Genomic DNA, 8,375 nt, shown 5'->3' with positions numbered 1-8,375 from the left:
ATTTGATTGCAATGGTGATAAGCTATGACTAAAAAATTGTTGCGAAAGAGGAGCAGAGCAGTTATTGCTGAGAGTTCCTGCTCTGACAGATGAGGATATTTCTACTACCAGCAGTACTCAAACGCTTCAGGGCTGGATAAAACACTCAATAAAAGACATAATCTCAAGGAATTTGCAGCATAAACGTTATGAAGCTTCACATGCATTAGGGAAAAAATGGTGCAGTAAAAAGATTGTTCTGAGTTTAACTGCTGCAGCTGCTGCGTTTTATTTTTCTTTTCCTTGTTGTCTTGTTTAGGTTTGAAGAGGATTTTGGAGTTTGAGAACCACAGAATTGATAGGTTTGGCAATGACCTCCAAGATTATCACATCCAGTGTTTAACCGAATGCCACCATGGCCACTTGAATTTTGTCACAATGTGACATATTTATTCATTTTTTTAACTTTGCCGATTGATCCAGCCTGTCCAGGTCCCTCTGTAGAGCCTTCCATGCCACAGGCAGATGGATTTCAATCCCAACACTGGCATGGTGCCCCTGGACTCATCCAGGGAGCCTGGTTTTATCCCCTTCCCCTTCAAACCTTGTTTAAAGCCCTCAATCAGCCCCAAAACTCATGGCTTAGAACTCTTTTCCCCCTTGAGACAGGAGCGACTTGTCACCAGCAGCCTGTAATACACCAGAAAAGCCAAAATTCCACCTGAGCCAGGTTGATGCTATGGAAAAATAAAACTCTACCTGCACCAGGTGTTGATAAGTGGGAGGGACACTCATCACTGCCAACATGAACAACCAACAGTGGGTGTTAATCCTGAGGCTGGACCAGACTAGGGAGATTCCCAGGAATTGTCTCTTGCAGAGGGAAGCAGCAGAATTCCCTGTGGGACCAGACTAGGGAGATTCCCAGGAATTGTCTGTTGCAGAGAGAAGCAGCAGAATTCCCTGTGGGACCAGACTAGGGAGATTCCCAGGAATTGTCTCTCGCAGAGAGAAGCAGCAGAATTCCCTGTGGGATGGCTCTGGCCAGCAAAGAAGTTGTCAGGAGTGGGATTCGAACCCACGCCTCCAGGGGAGACTGCGACCTGAACGCAGCGCCTTAGACCGCTCGGCCATCCTGACCCCAGGGCCTTGCTCCCCTGCACCCTGAAATTCCTGGGAAATTGTTTTCCATTGAGTGTGGCTTTTTAGTGTGTGGACCATTTCCTTGGGCAGCCAGGATTCTCCTCTGGGAAGCAAAGAGCAGCCTGAACTCTGGAACTGACAGGAGAGTGCAGCCAGGTAGGGGTCGGTCTGTCTCTTCTCCCAAGTAAAAAGAGATAGGAGAAGAAGAAACAGCCTAAAATTGCACCAGGAATGGTTCAGATGGGATATTAGAACAAATTTCTCTAGCGAAAGGGTGGTCAAGCTGTCCAGAGAAGTTCTGGGGTCACCAATCCCTGGAAGTGTTCAAAGGTGTGTGGATGTGGTTCAGGGATATGATGTGGTGGTGAGCACAGTGCTGGGTTAGTGATGGGCCTCAGTGATCTCAGAGGTCTTTTCCAAGTTTAATAATTCCATAAAAAGTCTCAGGGTTCTCTCTATCTTTACTTACAACTAAGTTAACAATCAGTTAAGAGGTTAACAATTAGCTTAGGGTGGGTGTAACCACTGCAAAAACCAAACACCAGCTTAATGAAGGAGGTAAAAACCCCAAAGAACCCTAAGAATCAGAATAAAAAAAGAGATACAATAATTTCTGGCATATCTCATTACCTCTGCCAGCTCCTTTTTTTTTTCTTTCTTTTTTCTTTTTTTTTTTTTTCCTTTCCCTGCAGAGTGCTGGAATTTGTCCAACAGACTTCAGATGAATTGACAGTGGCATATGCATGAGCTGATGGCTGCTGCAGCAAAGAGGTTTTCCCCTCCACCAAAGATCAGTGCAACTCCCCAGGGAGGATCTGAGCAAGGTCATCTCTTCCCTTTGAGGGTGGAAACAGGGGAACAGCAGGACTTTGCAGGGTCCAGAAACAGGGCTGAGGAAATTCAGTTTCAATTGAAAAGAGAGATTTTATTCCAAGAGAAAGGGAAATTGAGGTAAGCAACAAATCTGCCAGAGTGAGCAGGAGTGGCTGACAAAACATATCTGAGAAAGAGAAAGCCCTGCAAAATAAATTTCACCCTTTATGCAACAGATGCTGGGGGGTTGGAACTGGATCTTTAAGGCTTCTTCCAACCCAAATCAATCAGTCTGGATTCTGACATAGTTTAAGGAGGTTGGGTGGTAGCAATCCACGGTCCTGGACAGGGGTGAGGTTCTTCATGAGGGTCTTTACAGAAGAGAGGTGATATTTACAGAGACAGAGAGAGAGATCTCAGAGCATGCAAAGTCCCTTCCAGCTCAAACCATCCTATGATTCTCTATAAAACCCCATTTTAGGAGATTTTACATGGAGCTCTTATAACTGTATCCTTACAAATGAAAACTTCAGCATCCCTTTTAACTTTATCCTGCACAAGAATTTCCTGAGCTTGCAAGGGAAGAGTTGCAGGATGTCTATAATTATCAGCTGCTTCTGCCCACATTCTTGGCTGATGGGAAGTCGTTAGTCTAATGGGCCATGTTAGAGAGACGGAGGAGATTTTGGCACTACAAATTCACAGTCTCGGTGCTTTTGATGGATGCAAAACCATGTGTCACCACTGCCCATCACAGGGATGTGGCCTTAATGACAAGGACCCTTTGCTGTGGCACACATTAGTGGCAGAGAAGGGAATCAAACTCCTGGGAGTTGAGTATCAACCTGCCAGCAGAGCAATGTACTTCGTGTCTTTTATAAATGTAAAGGCAGAAATAGAGAAAAAAGGGCAGGAGGGCAAGTCAGGGGCTTTTCTGTTGGATAAAAAGACATCCTGGTCAACCCCTATTCCTCGAGCTCCTTCAGGCCTGGTGGCATTTGGATGTGGGTGGCCACGGGTGAGTAAGAAAGGGTGTTTTGCAGAGCTCCAGCTGGTGAGGAATGAGCTGTGCGAGGCTCCGAGGGGGAAACACAATGCTGAGGGGTTTCCATTGGGTAAACATTCTGCATTTGGATTGCTTTGTATGAGAATAAACAGCAGGCACAAAGGAAGCTGCCAACTCCAAACTCCCCATCAACACCGCGTCATTTTAAGGCTTTTTTTTTATTTTTTATTTTTTTTTAACAGCTTCAAGGACTCCCAGGCAGGATCGTGTAGCAGCTTTGAAATCAATGAGACATTTGCCATTTCCCTCTCACCTTGCCTGACTCTGCGTTGGCACAGCTCCACAGCTCAGGTTTTATGCCTGTGTATCTCTCTTGCTCGACCTATTGTTAAAACAAATGATGCTTTGGCTCATTCTGGCTTGGGAAAGGAGAAGGGGAAGGAAAGTCTGGTTTGCTCATCATGGCAAGATGAGTCATGGACTCAGAAGGAGATTTTGGAGGGTTGGTGCAGCCACCATGTGCTAATAACGAGGGCAGAGCCTCACTGCAAGGTCAGGCACCTTGAGGAGACCTCCTTCACTAAAGGTCACTCATCCAGGGGGATGTCTCCAGGATTTTATGTCCCCACCCTGAGTCCAGTAAGTAGGATCTTTAATCAGAAGGGATCATTGATGAGATTGCCTAACACTTTGTCCAATTTCATCCTAATGGATTCATAGAACGGTTTGGTTTGGAAGGGACCTTCGAGATAATCTGGTTGCACCACCTGTCATGGGCAGGAATACTTTCCACTGGATGAAGTTGCTCAGAACCCCTTCCAGCCTGGCTTTTGGACACTTCCAGGGATGGGGCTTGAAACCCTTCAGGACTGGGGACTCCACCACATCCCTGGTTGGATTGTTCCAGTGTTTGATTGTTCTCAGTGAAAAAAAAATAAATTCTTATCTCGAGATGGAACCTTTTTGATGTGTCCACATTCGATGCAGGCTCCCACTGCTTAGCAGAGATTTGTGACTCTAATCAATTCTGATTAAGGGAAACTATTTCATAAATCTCTTATTTTTCATTTATTACTCGAGGCTGGGTGGAGAAAGGGTGTTCATTTCTTGAATTTTCTAATTCGTGGAGGGCTTTAAATGCTCATCAAGAAGTGCAATTGAATCAAAACCACTTGCTTAAAAGTATCCAGAGTCTCATCTGCATGAGAAAAAATGGAGAGGCTGCTTGGCCACACCTTAGGGTGTTGAACAGGGTTTTAAATCACAGCTTGTGCGGACCAAGCTGCAGAGGAAAAGTTTCTGCTTGCAAATTAAAAAAAAAAAAAAAAAAAAAAAAAAAAAAAAAAGTTTTGTACGCCGATTCCGATTTACCTGAGCCTGAAGTGCCAGAGGCACCTGTGTACAGTGCTGTCCATCCGAACATGACCGGGGCGCTGGGATGTCACTGCCAGACCCTCGGAGAGGACCGGGGACGGCAGCGGCGCTGCGTGTCTGTCCATGAGCATTGCTGCCCTCTCCTGGCTCCAAAGCACACAAAACCAGGGAAAATCGGCTCGGGAAGGACGAGGATGACAGCAGGGAGCACAGGGATGGATGCAAGACATGTAGGACCTGCGGAGATTGCTGCGACTTTTGGGGCAAAATGGGCTCATCCACGCTGCTGGCACATGTCACCCCAAATAATCCCAGCCACCAGGGTCCTGCTGGCCAGCTCTGGCTTCCCGGTGGTTTTGTCACTCTGCAGGGATCACAGAATCATGGAATGGTTTGGGTTGGAAGGGACCTTAAAGATCATCTCATCCCAACTCCCTGCCATGGGCAGGGACACCTTCCACTATCCCAGGTTGCTCCAAGCTCCATCCAACCTGGCCTTGGACACTCCCAGATATGGGGCAGCCACGGCTTCTCTGGACAGGGCAAGGCAGGATCTCTCTGCAGAGGACTCCAAAGCTACTTTCAGGTAGAGGAACAGGGGTTTCAAGTGTTTTCCCACAAAGCTCAGACCTTCTTTGACCTTCCACATATTTGCTCATGGTTTTTCTCACCTGTCAAGCAGTGCGGCTTTGATGTGACTTCCCCAGAGCTCAGTGAGGGACTTGGAGCCTTTCTTCTGCCAGCAGCCACTGTCTGCCCTAGAACAGGTGTCTCTTCTCAGAGAATCACAGAATGGGTCAGGCTGGAAGTGACCACAGTGGGGTTATCTGGTGCCACCTCCCTGCTCAGCCAGGGCCATCCCAGAGCACCTGGCCCAGGATGGTGTCCAGATGGTTCTGGAATGTGGCCCATGAGGGAGACTCCACATCCTCTCTAGACAATTTGTTCAGGGCTTGGGCACTGCACAGGACAGTTTTTCCTCATGTACAAGTGGAATTTCATGGGCATAATTTTCTGCCTGTTCTTCCTTTCCTTTTGCTGGGCCCCATGGAGCAGAGCCTGGGCCATCCTCTGACCCCTCCTTGCAGATATCACTGGACATTGATAAGGTTCCCTCTCAGTCACTTTATTTTGGACTGAACATGTTCAACTCTCTCAGCCTGGCCTCATAACAAAGATGCTCCAGTCCCTTCATCATCTCTGTTGCCATCTTCTGTTCTTGTCTCTTCACTTTCTCTGCTGCTGGATCTCTAGAGCTGCAGGCCCAGGTCTCGAAGACCACATAAAAGAGCTGGCACATATTCTTAATCCCAGATTCTAAGTGTTTTAAAATGGATTTGGTCCATATGGACAAAGTCTCACCCTCCTTTCCACCCTCAAACCAGGGATTCACATCCCTGGCACCTCCTGGGACTTGTCTGGCCTGATCAAACTTACAAACTAGGTCAGAACACCAACAGGAAGAGGTTGGCAGGAAAAAAAGACCTTTGCAAAACATCCTGAGGGTTTTGCTTCCAATGCTGGAAATGTGGAAGTCTTATTTGGGTCTGACAAGCTGTTGGCTCAGAAAAATCCGACATTTGCTGAACTGTTAGCATGAGTCTCTGCAAAGATGTGCTCAGGTTTCTTACTCACGTGGCACATTCATGTGGAACTCCAGGAAGAAAGAGGGTCATGCCAACCTTTTCCATGGGAACAAGGTTACCTGGAGCAGTGCTGTGCGTGAAGGAGAGGGACAAAAGTGTCCTGTTGTGGTGACAGGATGTCGCTCAGCAATCTCTCCCTGAATTTAGTGGGGTGATGTCTAGTCACAAAATTGGCTTAGCAAATGTTACCTCTGTTGATTAACTTGATTAATTCCATCTTGGAAACCCCTCAGCTGAAATCCTCTCCCTCTCTTTTCCGTCAGAGGGAAAGAAATAAAACATAGGGAAATAAGCAACCACTTCCATTAACCATCACTTTTTCTCCAGTCGAGCAATGAATGAAAAATATCTCTCCCACCCCCACTTGAGCCCTGCTGACTGCAGGCCAGTCCTAACCAAAGAGAGTTCTTTAAATAGAAGAGATAAATGGTAACTAATCATATGAAGAATGCAAAAGAAGTGAAAGGAAAGCTCTGAAAAAATTAAAAGAAATTTCTAAAAAATAAGGAAAGCTTCCAAAATCTATTAAGGAACACTTAGACCCTGAAGACCTTTGTATATGAAGCTGTGGAGAGCCGGCATCTCTGGATGAGTCACATCTCCAGCCAATAAACTTCATATTTCTCCTTTCCAAGTGCCTTTCCAGGAAAGTGCCTCCACCAATCCCAAGCACAGCTTCTTCCAGCACAACTACTCCTTCCAGCGGCTCGGAAATGAAGAGAAGAAATTTATTCCTGCAGCAGACAGGAAGACTTGGAAGAACTGCAGAGCTGTCCATACCTAACTGTGGGTCAGCTGAAGCCAAACCCTTCTCCCTCTGGGTTTTCTCCTATACTCACCAACCCCCAGCAAATGCCAGGAGCTGCTGTTCCTGGCAGCGCAGCCAACAGTCGTGATTCCTTGGAGCCGAAAATAGGACGGTGCTGGCGGCAGCTGATGATTTTGCTCACAGTTCCCAGCTGAGTGGGCTACCTCCAAAAAAGCAGATGGCCAGGGAGGAACTCCAGCAATTTGCTACCAAGCAGCTAAAAGTCCCCTTCGCCCACAGGTCTGAGAGCATCCACAGCATTTCATGACATCTAGTGGGCAAGGCAGGCACAGTGACTTGTGTGGAGAGAAAGCCTCGAAAAAAAACCAACAAATAAATTGGCCCCAGAGAAATGCAGGTGTGGAATTAAATATGAAAATAAAGAGAGCTGATTTCTTCCCTTGAATGAGTTACAACCCCAGCAGTAACTCCAGGGGGGGACAGGGAAGAAAAACAGAATTATGGACACGGCAAGTGATTTGAGAAAGATCAAACATCAGGTTAGCGCAATAAAAGCAATTTTATTCAACCCCAGCCCTCCTCAGCCTCAGTCTGTCCTATATCCTGGCTAGAAGGAAAACAGAGCCCTCTGAACAGGGACATCACCCAGAAACTGCCAAAGAAAAGAGAAAATTTCCTAAGAGAAACTTGTGGATCTATATTACAGAATCAGAGGGAGAAACCAGCAGTGCTATCTCATAGGTGAAGTGTGACACTGGGACACATCCCCCAAGTGTGGGATGTGGAATCCTCATGGCAGGGAAGATACTGAGCAGCTGGAGCATGTCCAGAGAAGGGAATGGAGCTGGGGAAGGGTCTGGAGCACCAGGAGCAGCTGAGGGAGCTGGGGGGGCTCAGCCTGCAGAAAAGGAGACTCAGGAAGGACATTTTGGCTTTCCACAACTCCCTGACAGGAGGGTGCAAGAAGGTGAGAGTCAGGCTCTTCTTCTGGGTGACAAGTGACAGGATGAGGGGAAATGGCCTCAAGTTCCATCAGGAGGAGTTTAGACTGGACATCAGGAACAAACCCTTCACTGAAAGGCTGATCCAGCCCTGGGACAGGCTACCCATGGACATGGTGGAGTCCCTGTCCCTGGAGGTGTTTAAAAGATATGTAGCTGTATGTGGCACTTGGGGACATTGTTTCATGGCAGTGCTGGGTTAAATGTTGGACCTGATGACCTTCAAGGTCTTTTCCAACCTAAATGATCCTATGATCCCCTTTTTCTGTGTTCTCCTATTGTGCTTAAGAGACAGGCTGCAACAAATTAAAATCACCTGCCTGTTCAGTTTTTAAACCATTTTAGATTCATCTTCCCTAGTCCAGACAGTGTCATTATGATGAGGTGCCCAATTTCATAAAAATTTCCACAGTTTCCTTAAAATAATTCACCTCCAGCCATTTATTTGGAGGAATCTGTAAACATCTGACCAGATGAAACCCATCTTCACCTACCTGCCCAAGGTTTTTCCAAGTTTTAGCACAGGGCTGTGCTGGAATTCAATGGATGGAAAAAAAAAAAAAAAAGGTGAATGCCAGATGGATTTGCAGGTCTGTGGTTCTCCAGTGTTTTTTTGCAGTTGAATCTGAGGGGAGATATTAACC

At 46.7% G+C, this 8,375-nt stretch overlaps 1 non-coding gene across 1 annotated transcript; it reads right to left on the bottom strand.

The window, feature by feature from the left end:
* Positions 1–1,036: 1,036 nt before the first annotated feature.
* On the bottom strand, positions 1,037–1,119 carry TRNAL-CAG (transfer RNA leucine (anticodon CAG)). Its single transcript has one exon. It is a non-coding gene; the product is annotated as a tRNA-Leu (tRNA).
* Between the last annotated feature and the right edge of the window lie 7,256 nt (positions 1,120–8,375).

This window comes from Taeniopygia guttata, chromosome 2 (genome assembly GCF_048771995.1).
Source record: "Taeniopygia guttata chromosome 2, bTaeGut7.mat, whole genome shotgun sequence".
Classification (NCBI taxonomy): Eukaryota; Metazoa; Chordata; class Aves; order Passeriformes; family Estrildidae; genus Taeniopygia; species Taeniopygia guttata.
This window is presented reverse-complemented; position numbering and strand designations above follow the sequence as displayed.